Source organism: Pseudonaja textilis, chromosome 7 (genome assembly GCF_049901715.1).
Source record: "Pseudonaja textilis isolate UNSWEBS1 chromosome 7, rPseTex1.2, whole genome shotgun sequence".
Classification (NCBI taxonomy): Eukaryota; Metazoa; Chordata; class Lepidosauria; order Squamata; family Elapidae; genus Pseudonaja; species Pseudonaja textilis.
The window spans coordinates 24,095,273-24,110,833 of NC_141996.1; the positions used below are offsets into that span (position 1 = coordinate 24,095,273).

A 15,561-nucleotide genomic window follows, 5' to 3' on the forward strand; every position below is an offset into this window, starting at 1 on the left:
TAGTTTTATCTAATAGGTCTACACTTTTATTGCATCATATAATTTATCTAATGTTTCCTGCAGATTTAGATTGTATATATATATATATATATCTGTTAAAAAATAAATAAATTGCTACAATTAATAAACATTGTGTACTCTGACAAAAGAAAATAGTGTATTACACTTTTTTTCTTACTCCATGGTTAGCATTTATTAGTTTGTTTGCTAATTTATTTATATAAATTAATATGGCTACCTATCCTGCTCCTTAGTGGCTAAAAGAAATTAAAATTCAATATAAAACCATGTACATTTAAATAAAAATTAAAATATTTAATTCCCAGCTAACTAACATTGAGTAGCTCCCGAAAATACTATTTGCCAATAGCAGGCTTGATTACTTTTCGAGCCCCCGTGCCAGAGCATGTCTCTCATAATGGGACAGGTAGAGATGATGGGAATAAAGCAGTCCCTAATCCCATGTTATGTAGGTAGGCACTAGCAAACCACTTCTAAAATCCTGCCAATAAAGCTTCAGAGATTTGTCTGGGAATTTCTTGGAGTCAATACTGATTCAAAAGCATCATCAATTAAAAAAATATAAATACAGAACTATGTGAACTGAGAAAATGTATATTTTGTAAGCTCAGTTTTTGCATATATAAAATAATTTGACAAAATACTAATTTATATAGTCTTATGACAGAGGTTTAGGAATTCCATTGAATGCTTAGATCTGACCTGCAAGGCTGCTCTGGAAACAGAGAATGACCAGCCTTGGTGCCTCTGCCATTGAAAATGGAGCTCTGTTTTCACTGGCAGAGGGTTGCAGGAGGCCATCGCAGCCAAAAAGGAGCTTGGGAGCCTGTTTTCTCTGGCAGAGCTCTTGGGCCACCATAGATGTCCCCAACACGAGTGACATCAAGCTATCCACACCCATCCTGGCCACACCCACCCCAGCGCCCCAAGGTCAAACACAACCCTGATGTGGTCCTCAATGAAATCAAATTTGACAGCACAGTCTTATGACAATTGAACTCATAATTGGAAAAATGTGAAATTAAGAAAGTTTGTTCCCTTTAAACAATTTGTCAAACTTGTATAGAAATGCCAAGTATGCATTACTTCAAATTACAAAGAAATTTAAAATACTAAAACAGTATTTTAAAATGTGGGTTTGTGTTCTTACATTGTCATTCCTTTTTCCTTTTCCTTTTTTCATAATATAGTAGGTTGACTTTTTCTTAGTAGTTAATGAAATTTCTGGTCATGGCAAAATTGTGGATGATTTCTATTTCATATTCATAACAAAAGACAATTGTGTCCAATATTCTGACTCTCTTCATCCAGAAGAAATATTTTGAGTTAAATCATTTCCATATACATCTGTTAGCAATATTTTCTTTTCTGATGTTTTCCTTCCATAGAAGAAGATTTATCTGTGCTCAAGGGTTTTTTTCCCCCCTTTATGGCAAAGTTCAATGTTCATCTTTTGAACAGTGGCAGTTTCAGCAGCACTGCCTCTTTAAATTTCCTTAATGTTAACATTTAAAGTAATTTTAACAGCTTCCAGTAGTTACATTTCCTTGGAGAATAAATTGTTAAAACGATCATCTTACAGTGGCACTGAGTATGAACTTTGTTACTTAACGTAGAAAATTCTAATTATAATGTTTTTTTCTATTATGCAATTAATTACAGTAATTCTACATAGTTTAATGTTTAAACAGTGTTAGGCAGGGAACTTTTTTCACATATATAACTTTAATAGTGCATTTCCTAATTTATTTATTGTTTTCAATCTGATTTTCCATTTCAAGGTTTTGAAGTTTTGTTATCTACTATTTTCTATTACATTCATTTATAAAATAGAAAAAAAATGGAATTGTTGAGTGTTATTCTAAAGAAAGATGGGAAATTTGTAACTTCTAGGTCCAATTTTAAGAAGAGATTGGACAAATCCAAGACATTGGATTTGTCAGAATTGATATCTGGTTTCCCACTTGAGCAGAGGTTTGGACTAGAAGACCTCCAAAGACCCTTCCAACTCTGTTATTCTATTATGATTACAATTGAGACCAATTTCTTCTAAAATCAGTGAATTCCCAGTGGTAAAATTTTCTATTAAGGGTCCAGATGCTTAATCATTCTTAGTGATGTAAGATGATTATCATGTATCAACATAGCAGATTTTTACCAAAGGATTTATAAATAACTATGGTTGCAACAATGTTTAACAAGAAAGATTGTTGGCATTACAATAATGTATGTTGATTTTTATTCCAGCAGCCTGAGGCGCCAGGTGTAGAACAAAGCAATTTTATGTGCAAACTAATTTTGTTTTGGGGAAAGTGGAGTAAACAGGATTAAGAAGACTCCCAAGATTCATTGGTTTTGAGGTAACTTTGAAACCTGGATAATTTTTTAGTGCCAGGAGAGTAAGAGGTAGAAAATTCAGAAATGGGAGAAGGGAATGAGAGAAATGGGGAAAAGAGTGGAAGGTAGAAGATATGTTTTTCATGAAAAGCTGAGAATGCACGAAAGGAAAAGGAGATAAAAGACATTATGGTGGGTAATTGGAACTGAAGGAAAGAGAGAAGGAAAGACGTGAAAAGAGAGCAATGTGAATGTTGTAAAAGTGAGGAGAAACAGGAAAAACAAATGGTGAGCTAGAATTGTCAGAGAATGCAACAGATTGGAAAATTAGAGAGCGAGATTTATTTTTATAGCCTGACCACATTCTTCTCAGAGGTTTTTTTTGGTAATGTTGTCAGCAAGGAAGGAAAGACATAGCAATTCATCATCATTGCTGATTGGAGAAGAGAAATCATAACTGCCATTACTGTTTGGAAACAGGATGGCTTTACAAAGGAAGAAGGTGAAGACTTGGTTCAGAATGTGACCAAGAAAACTTGGGAATGTTTGAGAGCTGCCCTTTCCTAAATGGCTAGTTCCAGTTTGTAGGACAAGACAGGTGGTAGAATATGGTAACGCCTGTCAGATCATTAAAGGATATCTCAAAGAAAAATGTTAAGACTTGTTCATCCTGTTCTTGAGTATAGGACATGTAGTAATAGATTGAAATTTTGGGAAGCAAATTCTATTCTAAAATAATAGTTCAACAAACAAAAGTGTGCTCTTTCTGTTGTTAGATAGTTCAAGCTGAGGCAAATTGCAGATAGTTTTCTGGAATGTTTTACAAGTAGGCCTAGCTTACTGATCACTTATTCAACATTGAATTTACAAAGTCACTGAAAAAGGAGATTTATTGCCAGTCCTCAAGTTGCAACCTTCACAGCGTTCCCACCTGCAGACACATGATCATAAATAAGGCACTTAGCAACCACATTTACAATGGTCAGTGTGTTCAATAATCACATGATCATTATTGTGACCTTCATAGCCAGCTTCCAACAAGCAAAGTCAATGGGAAAGCTGGCAGGAAGTATAAGTTATTGTCAGGAAGTCATAAGTTATTGGCATCATACTTAATGACTGTGGGAGATTTGCTTAATGACCAGAGTTGGAACTTAGAATATAAGTTGGTGCTGTCACGTTATATTTTGCTTTATAGTTGCATTACTAATCAATAGAGTTGCTGGTCCTATTGGTAGTCAGTAAGTGAAAACTATCTCTATTTTAATTCCTGCACTTAGACTCAGTGGCCTAAATACCTCTTCTAATTCTATATTTGTACAATAATAGCTAATATCTTAATATATAATTAAAACAGGAACAATGTGAAAGAAACCAGTTTTTCTTAGGTATTCTGCACTTATGATTACTTTTATAGTGAAAATTTAGGAATCCAATTGAAAGAATTTCATACAGCAGAATTAACCTGTTGAGGTGCTTCATTTCTTGTCAAAACAAAAAGAATGTTAAGAATTAAATAATTGTAAGTATGGTATTAGCTGATAAAACTGGATAGGTTTTCTAAAGGAATATTAAGCCCTCATGCTTCAGTGCATAAGACAACTGCTAACTGATGGAAGTTAAATGCAGCCGTATCCTTTGTGTGACATTCGTTGCATAAATGTCAGCCATAAAGTTTTTTGTACCTTCTTTGGAAACATTTGGGACTTGCCTGTTCTCAAGTTTATACAGCTGAAACAGTTGTCTCTACTGCACTTAAAGAAATAGCTTCTTTATAAGCTACTAGGTCTAATATTTCATTATTAAAAGAAACAGACATTACTTTTTGTAATTTGATATAATGCTAATATTTGCACAAAGGAAAAATGATTGAACTAGAATTTCCTCAAATGGGACTTCCAAATTTTCTCACTTCCACATTAATACCTCTAAAATCTCTGCCAACAACAGAAAGTTTCCTGTTCTCTTTCTGCCAACAACAGAAAGTTTCCTGTTCTCTTGCTTATATGTACTGTAACAAATAATTAAGGAAAACAGTTATTTATGAAATCTGAGACCACAGAAACATACAGTAAAACGTTCATAACAATTAAAGCATATGCTTAAAATTACATAATGTCCATGGGATGATTTTGATATAAGAAAGATGGGAAATTTTGCCCATATCCACCTGGATATTCAACTCCCAGATCATTTATTTAAATTCTGCCAGGGTTTATCAGGATACAGCACAAGTAAGACTGGTTATAACAAACAACGTATACAGATTCTGATTTTAGTCAATTAGTTTTTGCAGTGTGAATTTAATCTACATTGCCCCCAAAATTTCTAAAATAAAATTTCAAAAGAGATGCAGCTCAGCTCTAATCATATTAGACCATCACAAGCTTAATAAAGGAATGTGTAGTATTGTTTTTAGAAATTTAGATTTTATGGACTATAAAATTCTGTGGATACAAGAATTTAATTCTTGTGTATTCTTGTGAACACACAACTGGGTTTCCTGGAGCCTATAACTTTGGCCTTAAATAATGTAATACAGATGAGACAAGATTTCCAAATCTATTAGAATAGTCCTGCTTCAATTCCATCTTTAAAATTACATCATTTTGTGGAATTTCAGAGACCAAGCTTCTCTATGTTATCCTTGTTGTATGAAATAGATCCCCACAAAGGCTGTGTGGCCCTGTTTCTGTTGTCATCTAAGTAAGTCTTACAAATACAGTTGTTTTCAAAAATTCTTTGGACAGGTTGACCCTATATTATTACAGGAATATTTTTTTTCTTGCTGTTCTTGGTTTTCCCTTCCCCAGTATAGTAACATAGAACTCTATACTACTTTCAACAGCTTTTAATCTCAATAAGCAGATCAAATAACATTATTATCATTGTACTTTTATTATGGGGGTGCAATGAACTTGTCAGCTGGAAAGCTGACAGCCTGGGTTCAAGACCTGAGTGCCGCATATTGGGGAACTCCTGTTCCTTGCTCCAACTCCTCCCCAACTGGAAGTTTGAAAGCATGAAAATGATCAATAGGTACAATTTTGGTGGTTAGGTAACAGTGTTCCGTGCAGATTTGGCATATGCTGGCCACATGACCAGCAGACAATGCTAGCTCCCGCAGTCAAGAAACAGAGATGAGCATTGCGCCCTAGAGTCAGACGCAACTGGACAGGGAAACATTTCTCTTTACCTTTACTTTTATGTTATATATTTGTAAATTTCTAGAGCATGACTTGAGAGATAATATATAAATTTCATAAATACTTAAATAAATGATTTGGCTAAATTGAAAAAAAATGGATCACGACATTTTGTTTCAGAATTTTTAAATGTTTCAATAATTTTTAAAAGGTATTGACAAACTTATATTATATATATCATGCTGTTTATTATATATATATATATATATATATATATTCATATTCTCACACAACTGGCTTTGTAAGCTTCTTGCAAGTATTAAGAAAAATCCACAAAATATTATTTATTCATAATATTGTTTTCATTTCTAGAAATACATATGATTTATTGGCTATCTCTCTTGTCTTATGTAAGCCAATGTACTGGTTCCATCATGCTGGGTATCAATTTGCATTAATTATCACTTTTAGAAATACAGTGAATTATCATGTGGGACAGAAGGCACATACAGTGTACCAGGGTATTACTCTGTTCCATCTGCCATGTCAATCATGCAATATCTGATTTTGAACTGGGTTTATATTCAGGAATTGGCATTTTCTTGTTTTCTGCATGCATTATATTTAATATAAACTTTGTCTTTATTTTAAATGCCAATATAATGTATCTCCCCCCCACAACACTGGCAGATTCTGTAAATGCAGTCCACTCATAATCAGTTATACACATGATACCCAGTTTATTTTCAAGGATAATTGGGGGAGATGAACCTGCAATAACCTGCAATTCTCAAGCCATGAAACTTTATAGTAATTTCTCACAATCAAAATTGTTCAATCTAAATGAAGACCACAAAATTTTAACTTGCCCTTGAAGCTGGTCAGAATGCTCCATAAAAATATATTCCTGGAAATGTTCATTGAAAGAACCAAATATTATGCAAAACAATTGCAATGGATAGGCTTTGGATAGGTGCCTTTCTTTCTGTACTGATATCTGCCCTGTGTGGATGTTACAGATGAATATGTGAAGGAAATGGCTTCATTCCTCCTGAAGAAACAAACAAACAAACAAAATCAGAGAGCCGGTAAAAAAAACACCACACACACAAGAATCAATATTAGAACATTGTAAAGATGCTAAACATGAAATCAAACAAGAAAAGTATTTCAAGACATCTCTCAAGTGGGTTTTCTGAAGATTCCCAGTTGGCAAATGAGAGGAAGCTTTTTTATTTTACAGGAAGAAGAGGGAGATCGAGCCTCCCCCTTGCAACATCTTCACCTGAGGGCATTGCTGACAGCTGCTTCCTGCGGCTCAGGAGGTCCGTGCTCTTCCCGCTGCTGCTCGGCCTTCTTGATGGGCTAAGGCAGGATGCAGCAGCCACAACATGGGTTTGCTAGGGAGACTGCAGGATTGCCCCATCTCCCCGCCAGCCATCTGGTCTTCAGTATGCTGCGGCCCACCAAAATTTTCTCACGGACCACCAGTGGGCTGCAGCCCACCAGTTGGCTTTCACTGGGCTAGAAGACCACCAAGATCCCTCCCAACTCTGTTATTCTGTTAAAAACATGCCATAGACTAGTACTTAGTATAGTATCAATGAAGTCCTTAGAAAAGTTAATCAGATGCTGGGATATGTCTACATATACAAAGATCAGAATCATGCAAGCAACGGCTTTCCTGTTACACCCTCTGGAAGCAATATTTGGACTTTCAAGAAGCAGAGTAATCTGTATTTCAAGTAAACATAATAAAGTGCACATCTGCAACTATGTATAGTTTGTTAGTTACTCTGAACATAATTAAAAAATAAATAAATAAAAAGATTACTGTGATACTTAATCTCATACCATTTCAACAATTGCATTGCAGGCTATGAAGTGCACTCATAGGCTATGAAGTGCAGGCTATGAAGTGCTCCATATTTGTTTTAAAGACAATTCTTGCAAATAATAATAATAATGACTGAGAACATCTTGTAAGTTCCACATAGAGACTGCCAGTAATTAGAAAATTCTAATGCATGGAATTATTAAGCATATTCCTAAAGCAGTGGGATATTCAAGAGAGTTGCAGTAGGTCGTCTTAAATGATAGTTGGATTCATATTGAAGCAGATGCTCCACTCTTTCTCACTTCATAATCATTGGGAGGGGGTATAATATAAGGGAACGATCAGTTGGAAGTATATTTAACCTTGTGGCCCCAGTTTCTTCATACAAAAATCACAGGATGTGGTCAAATATTTTCTGCAGCCTAATTATAAAAATATTAGCCATTGGGTAAAAGGTCATTTGTATAAGAGAGGGATAAGCACCTCCCATTCCCTAATTACAAATTACTCCCTACAATTATGTAAATAAACTTGTTTTATTTATCTCAGTAAATTAATTTTCCTTAATAATGCAGTTACTGAGAAAAATGCCCACATCATATTGAAAGAATAGTATTTATTTATTTAAAGGTTTTATATGACCACCCAATAAGAGTACAATCACGACTTGATCATCCATCAGCATCATGCTATTATCCAAAATGATAATTGTTTCCATTTTGGTTTGATGCTGAATTGTTAATTTTCAGATTCTTGAAAGTCTCATGTATACTAAAAAAAAATAGTAATTTTCTGTCAAATGAATGCACATATTTGCATTTTCAATAGAATACAGATTAACAATAGATTCTGAGTCATTATGTGGAAATTTAATATAGATTCTGAATATAAACAGCAATGTAACATGAACATGGCTATGGTTGTTAATGGCTTGTTTTAGCTGGAAGCTATAAAATCATCTAAGGACTCTGTTGGTGTTGGAATAATAATTTACCTATACAATTACCACATAGTGGATTTTTTCACTCTAATTCTGTGTTATTAATAATGAATAAAATTGCAATTTTCTCAGGTTGCTTGGGGCAATGGGGAATTAGTTCAATGAATATTTCAGTGCATTATTTTAATCATAACTCCACAGATTTCAAGAGCCAGTTTTTTATACTTTTAAGTTTACTCTTCTAAAGGATTGTAGTGATTAAAGTGAAAAATATTTGCTCTTAAGTCTACTCTATGATTTACAATTCTTTTTAAAAACACTAAAAAACAAGCAAGTTGTATCATTAATACTTGTAATTTGATACTGCATTTGTTAATGGGCTTCCTCTGATTAATGGGGTTTTTTTTAGTAGGCAAAATATTCTGAGACAGGGAGGCAGAATCTGTGAATATTTAAATGAAAGCAAAGAAGTTATTGAATATTCTTATTTTAAGAATTCATATATTTGTTGTAGTTAGTTTGTAATCACTGAAACAAACACATACTTTATAATACTTTTATTTTTTCCTAATCAATGGTACAGAATTTACATGTAGATGCTGATTACTTTGTTTGATTTTTTTTTTAAATCCCTTAGCCAACTGCATGATTTTTGGCGCTTAGATTACTGGGAAGATGATCTTCGCCGGCGGAGGCGGTTTGTTCGCAATGCTTTTGGTTCCACCCATTCTGATGCGTTGCTCAAAGCTGCTGGAGAATATGGTCAGTATCACTGTAACATTCCTATTGTCCTAAATGCAGTTAGAATTGTTATTAGACTCTGTTTGAATGAAATCTGTCCATGTTTATTATAGTATTTTCTATTTTTTTACATTTAGCATTTACCTTGTATAGCTAAATACATTTCAATACAGTTAACAGTAGTTTTCAAGCATGTCCACTTTATATTATATTTAAATACAAACAGGATTGGGGACATTGGAATAAGGTATACCCATAAATGAAAAACTGTAAATACAGTAATAATCCTGTTAGTTTTAGAAAAAATATGGTTCATTGAATCCAAAGAAAGAGGTAGGCTATTTTTCTGACAAGGTTAATATAAAAGAACTTTCACATTTCTCAATGTTATAAGTCTCTTTCATTTTAGAGAATACAGAGGCAAGCCCATTCTTGGAAGGTAAAAACTGAGAATAAGATAACCTTTCTGAAAAATACTCTGCTCTTAAATGTATTTCTTATTGTACAGTTAGAGAGAGAGACTTATTGCACTGCTTAAAGCTGGCAGTGTGTATGGAGAATTATATGTATATATAAAAACTTTCATTGTCAGAGTGAGCTATTAAATTTGCAAATAGCAAATCACCTATCATAGATGTAATGTCAAATTTAAATGAAAGAATTTATAATCTCATTGAATTTATTGGAAATGTAAACTATTCCAGAAATTTATTCCACAGTACTAATATCTGTGGTTTGGTTGAATTATGTAAATTTCGTAATTTAGTAATTTTATATACTCTGATCTCTGTTTAATATGATTTAACTTTATAAAAATGATTAAAAGTTAGAAACTGCAGAAAAGAGAAAAAGTCCCGTAATAGAACAAAAATATGAAAAAGAACAAAGAAACTGTTTGGTAATTATATGCCTAATAATAGAAATCCTTGTTTATGTGCCACAGTATAATTCTTATCAATTTTCATTTTGCTTTTAATGAAAATGGTTCCTACTGAGGTGTGTCAGACTGAATTTCATAGAACTCATGTTTGAGTAGCATATAGGATTGCATAATTATAATTCTTGGAAGCTGCTACATTCAAAGCCTTTCTCTGACCTCTGTAGTATGGTTCGTGTTATTTTCAGATCCCTTTGTTTCAGCTAACTCTTTTTTGAAAATATAATTGAAACAATGCTGCTTCAGACTTGTTTAGAATAATAAAAATATTTTAAAGGTTTTATATAGCATATTCTTAGATTTTATGACACTGCTTCTTTATTATGCCATGTATTATGTCAGATTGTTCTGTGTACTTCAATGATACATCATTGGCTGGCAGCAATTTTCCATACTTTCATTCAGGAATTGTTGATGATATTAGAATATGAACCCTATAGCATTTGACTTGCAAAGCTGTATTTTTCACTAATCTTGGTATGTCTTCAACCAAGAAGTCTGAAAATAAAATTGTGTTACAGGCAGGGGTGGGATTCAAAATTTTTAACAACCAGTTCTGTGGGCGTGGCTTAGGTGGTGGGCATGGCTTGGTGGTCATGTGACTGGGTGGGCATGGCTTGGTGGTCATGTTATTGGCTGGGCGTGGCCAAGTCAATATCACTCACATCGAAGCACGCCTCTCCTCGTCTGGTCTCTCATGACTGTGGAGATGCTGCAACAGTCGTAAGTGTGAAAAATGGTCATAAGTCACTTTTTCAAGGTGCCATTGTAACTTTGAATGGTCACTCCACACAAGCAAAGTACCAACAAAGGAGGGGAAAAAAACTCTAGAGAAGTTCCTAAGACAGGAAGTCTAGTCCTGCCCAGAATGTAATAAGGATTAACAGAGAGGCGTAAGCAACACCAGAATGTTTCCTTCCTGCCTTCCTTACAGGATTAGGCCAGTAATTTATTCTAACAACCGGTTCTCTGAACTGCTTAGAATGTTAACAAGCGGTTCTAGCGAATAGGTGCAAACTGGTAAAATCCCACCCCTGGTTACAGGTCATCCTAAGACAACCGCTATTTTATTTTAGTTCATATCATTGCTATTTCTCTAATTTATGTTGAAGAACAAGAGGGAATGGATGCCATAGGAAAAAAAATAGGACATTTTTTTTAAAAAAGTAATTTTGGATTAGTTTAAAGTACAGCATTGGTATAGACAATATAGGTACATTCTGCTGTTCTTAGCCCCTTTTCCCTTGGCCCTTATAGCAATGTCTTTATTAAGGATTGCTACATGAGAGAGATTTTAACTTCCCTTCTCCAGTGAACTAGACTGTGTCTTCTCTGGTGTGTGTATATGTACATATGTGTATGCTCCTTTGTATGAATAGCCAAGTCTGACCCATCATGCCATGACAATTAAAAAGGGCTCTCTTAATACAAATTGCTGTCATATGCCATGTCTAGGTTACCACAATCAGTCTTGCTTACTTGTAGTCTGAAACTAACAGAGGGCAAGAGCAATAAGCCACAGTAAAGTACAGTACATTCACAAAGTGCCAAAAACCCTAAATGAGAGAACTGTTTGTTATTGTGCTTAAAAGGATTTTTTTTTTAAAAAAAGACCATGATCTAGCTTAATCATGAAAATTTCATACAGATTGGCCATATATATTTCTCCTCATACGTTTACTTCCCATGATACCTTGTATGTAGATAGTGTCATTACTGTTTATATTACAAATCACAGTGGAAAGATGTTATCTTTTTCAGTTTTAAAGTACTTTTTTTTCTAAAGCTTTCAGTATCAAAATTAAGAACAGTCTTCCAGAAGAATTTAAAACAGCTTTCACTGAGATTAAGTCCAGAGAATTTTTACCTTGATTGGAGGGAGGAGGTGTAGTTTGGAGGCTTGTACTTACGGATTTTAATATTAAAACTTTTACTTGACCCAACTGTATAAGAAAACATCCTTAACACTGATGTTATTTTTATACCTCCTGGTGATACTAATGAGTTGAATAATTTATGAGGTTGTCATGTAAAAAGGATTTGGTGCGGTATGATGTATTTTCAACCTCTGGTGCTGGAATGTGATTAATAAAGAGCTGGAGGCACAGTGTTTTTTTTTCCCGGGGGGGCTTAACTTTCATTAGGGATTTTTCGTCAGTTTTATTTTGATCATTTTATATCTCTTTTTTATTACCAGAATCACACATAAGAAGTTCTATAGATAAAGCCATTGATTTTTGTTATGTAAAGTTGCAAGTTACATAAGGTAATTCACTGTCCAGAAATATCTTCTTACTAGAAACAACAAAAGAAAAAAAATGAATTATATGATGAGTGAAGGCTTTTTTAAATTTTATTTTGAAAATAGTAGCATAAATACTGCTTTAAGCTTCTGTATAGAACAGACTGACAGTTATCATTGGGGAGGATGGAGTTGTGATTAAATATCACAGCCAAGAAACGTTTAGTCAGAGACTAAGTCAGCAAGCTCATCTGGGTCTGTGATCAAAGGCGTCAGCTTAAATAGGTCTGATCAGGCATTGCAGACGAGGGCAGGCAGCCTCAGCTGAGTAAAAAATCACAGAGCAAAGATGACAAAATTAATCAGTCAATTCTTTGGCAATAAATAACAAGATATGCTGAGGTCTGTAGATGAGAGAATTTCTAGCTTCTTGGGAGATGCATCTACTTAATGCCTGATTTATCTAAGCTTGCATAGCCATCAAGACATGACCTTGATGAATAAAAGAGCACTCTCTAACTAATCTAGACTTAAATCAGTATTGATCATGAACACATGGTATATAATAGTAATATGATACTAACTGGTCAAGGAATACAGGAGTTTTTGGAAATAACATTTCTCTCTATGGATTGCTCAATGGAGGAATAACATGTATTACTAAAGAGGTAAAACATTAAAATGTAGTGAAAATGTTTAAGATAATTTGAGAACTTGAGAACTAAACAGTATTAGGTTTATTCATTTTCATCCAACTATTTGAAATTTCAGTTGTTTGTATAACATATTTTGTACAGAATGTTTTTTAAAGTAGCATTCCACATTCAATTCTCTTCATTGTACTGTATTTCATATTACAGTTTCTATAGTAGTTTTGTTAATTAAACAATTTTGTTATTGCCACAGGCAGTTTACAAAATCATCCTGAACCATATAGAGAACTGTTTATATATATAACCAGCTGAGTGATTGCTTGACCAAGCTTAACATGAAGCCCATACAAATCTCAAAGCATGCAAATCCAGACTCACAAATTTCTTTAAAACTCAAATGTTTGGAAAGAAAATTTGCAGTGTTGCCTTTTCGATACAAATACATGCTTTTAAAGGTTTTGTTTTGTGCACTGGGATAGAAGAATTAGATGGAATGGCTGAATTGAGGTCGCAGAGACACCTCTAAAACAATTAGAGACTTTGTTACTCAATACGCCAATCCAAATTCTGACTCTGGATGCTCATCTTCGCATCTGTTTGTAAACTAATGAAATAAATCATTTCCATTAACTAGGATTGGAATGGGAAAAAACTGTTCCAAGGATGAAAGTGGAAGGCAGTCCCCTGCTGGTCCTTACCAATTTATCCATTGGAGATGTTGTTCTAGATTCTCTTTTTTAAAATGCTTTGTCTTCAAAAGGCTTCTAGGTTTCATCAGTCTTGTCTATTTTTCAATCTAATAAGGATGTTCTTACAGGAGGCAATGAAAATGAGAAAACCATGTAAACCTGCTTCGCTTAAAAACCTTCCTATTATTTGTTTTTGTTTGCAGGTTTCTTTGGGTTTGGATTTTATATTGTATTGGTGTGACTAAGTACCAAATAGAAAAGTGATAACTGGGAGGGGCGGGGGGGGGGGGAATATTGTGGGAGTCTGTAAAAGTACCTTCCTCCCTTAAGTTTGAAATAATCTAAGTTAATATTTACAGTTAACATTTTCCTTAAAATAAATTTTATCATTATTTCCAAATAATTTTTTTTATTGTATTATGTTGTGATTGCATAATTTGCAAATGTATTATAATTGGCTATTACATAGTCAATAGCATATTTTGGGTTATTTTGGAATAAATATTTAATAAGCTTTTTGTCTTTCAGAATAAACCAGATTTCTCTTAAAGTTACATTTTAAACTTATATTTAGATGAAGGAAGAAAATGTTGTGGAAATTAAATAGTGAAAATACTGCATGGCTTTGAAAGTCAGTACACTCTATTAGCAAAACTGTCAATATAAAAAGTGCATTCCATTTCCACCTCCTCCGTTAATAACCTTTTCTATGTTCACATACAGTGAACATAGACAGTTCACATAATCAGAGTATATTGTCAGCTTACTGGAGTTGGGGAAGCATGAAATGAAAATCACTTTAATATTGATCCAATTCTTTCTTGCAAGTGTCCTTGATGTCCTTTTCTCCTGAGCAGTAACTATTTGTTTTATTTAGGGAAATAACTTGGTTATGACTGCTCTTTGCAAAATACATTGCAGGGAAATTATTATTAAAATAGTTTTTTGCAGTTTGTTATTTTTCCCATATATTTTTTTACAATATAGTGGCACCAAATTACAAGTAGTCACTATTTTATTTTCTGGTCTCTGTTATAAGACAGCATTTTCATAGCTTAAGATACAATGAAATTAAAGATATGTATAATATGGGTCAAATTATCCAAATATGCCACTGGTAGCATAATTGCAACATATAAGATCAGATGTCTTTATCTGTCCAACCATTACTAAATGGTACTACTAAATTTCCTTATGTAACTGAACACTGAAGAATAAAGATAACATCCAACATTTTAGATTCTTTTTTTAAATAGCATATAAATTAAATTGTTTTTAAAATAATTTGAATCCAATATTTCTTCTTAAATTCTGGAATGTCACCTACAATAATTACTTTTAATTTTTAATTTTAGATTCTATAATAGGATCTTTTCTTTCTTTCTCTCTCTTTTTCTCTCTTTAAATTGTAGTTTTCTCTTATATGTTAAATGGCAAACAGATCTCTTATAGTAAATATAATTTCAGATATTCACCTTGGAGAGTCTTAGCAATACTAATTCATTTTCTTTAAAAATCTTTTTCAAAATAAATCAACTTCTTTTGGTAATTTGGCATGTTATAGGATTTTATAAATATAGTTTTCACGATGTCTCAGCAAAAAAAAGTGTTAAATGAACCTGAACATTTTAGAGACTAATGGTTAAGTGATTTCTTCTGATTATATTAAATTTTTGGTATTTTATGTATCCATAGTACTTCCAGATACTGAAAACCATAGCAATGGCCTCAGGTTCTTAAAAATGCTGAAATAGAATCTATAGATTTGACAGCTATCCAACATTGTGTTTAGGTTATATTGGACTTCCTAAATAATGTATTTGATTTGATTTTTTTCTCCTGGAGGCATAAGAAATTTAAGCATTCACTGATCTATATGTTTATATAATGATCAATTATATACCAAGATTTTCAAATGTGAGTATTTATTGGAAAGTGTGGTTGTATCAAGAATTGGGAGGGGGGAGTGTCAGAAAAAATTACATTAAGAAATTGGAAAAGTGCTATTATTGAAAATG

General features: G+C 33.3%; 1 protein-coding gene across 2 annotated transcripts in view; it reads left to right on the top strand.

Moving 5' to 3' along the window:
• LOC148125269 (neurobeachin-like) overlaps positions 1 to 15,561 on the top strand; it is a 178,710-nt gene that overhangs the window by 8,442 nt on the left and 154,707 nt on the right. For both annotated transcript variants that reach the window (XM_087937243.1, XM_087937244.1), the window contains exon 2: positions 8,919 to 9,043. The gene's annotated coding sequence lies outside the window, so the exon portion shown is untranslated. The remainder of the gene's footprint in view (positions 1 to 8,918; positions 9,044 to 15,561) is intronic.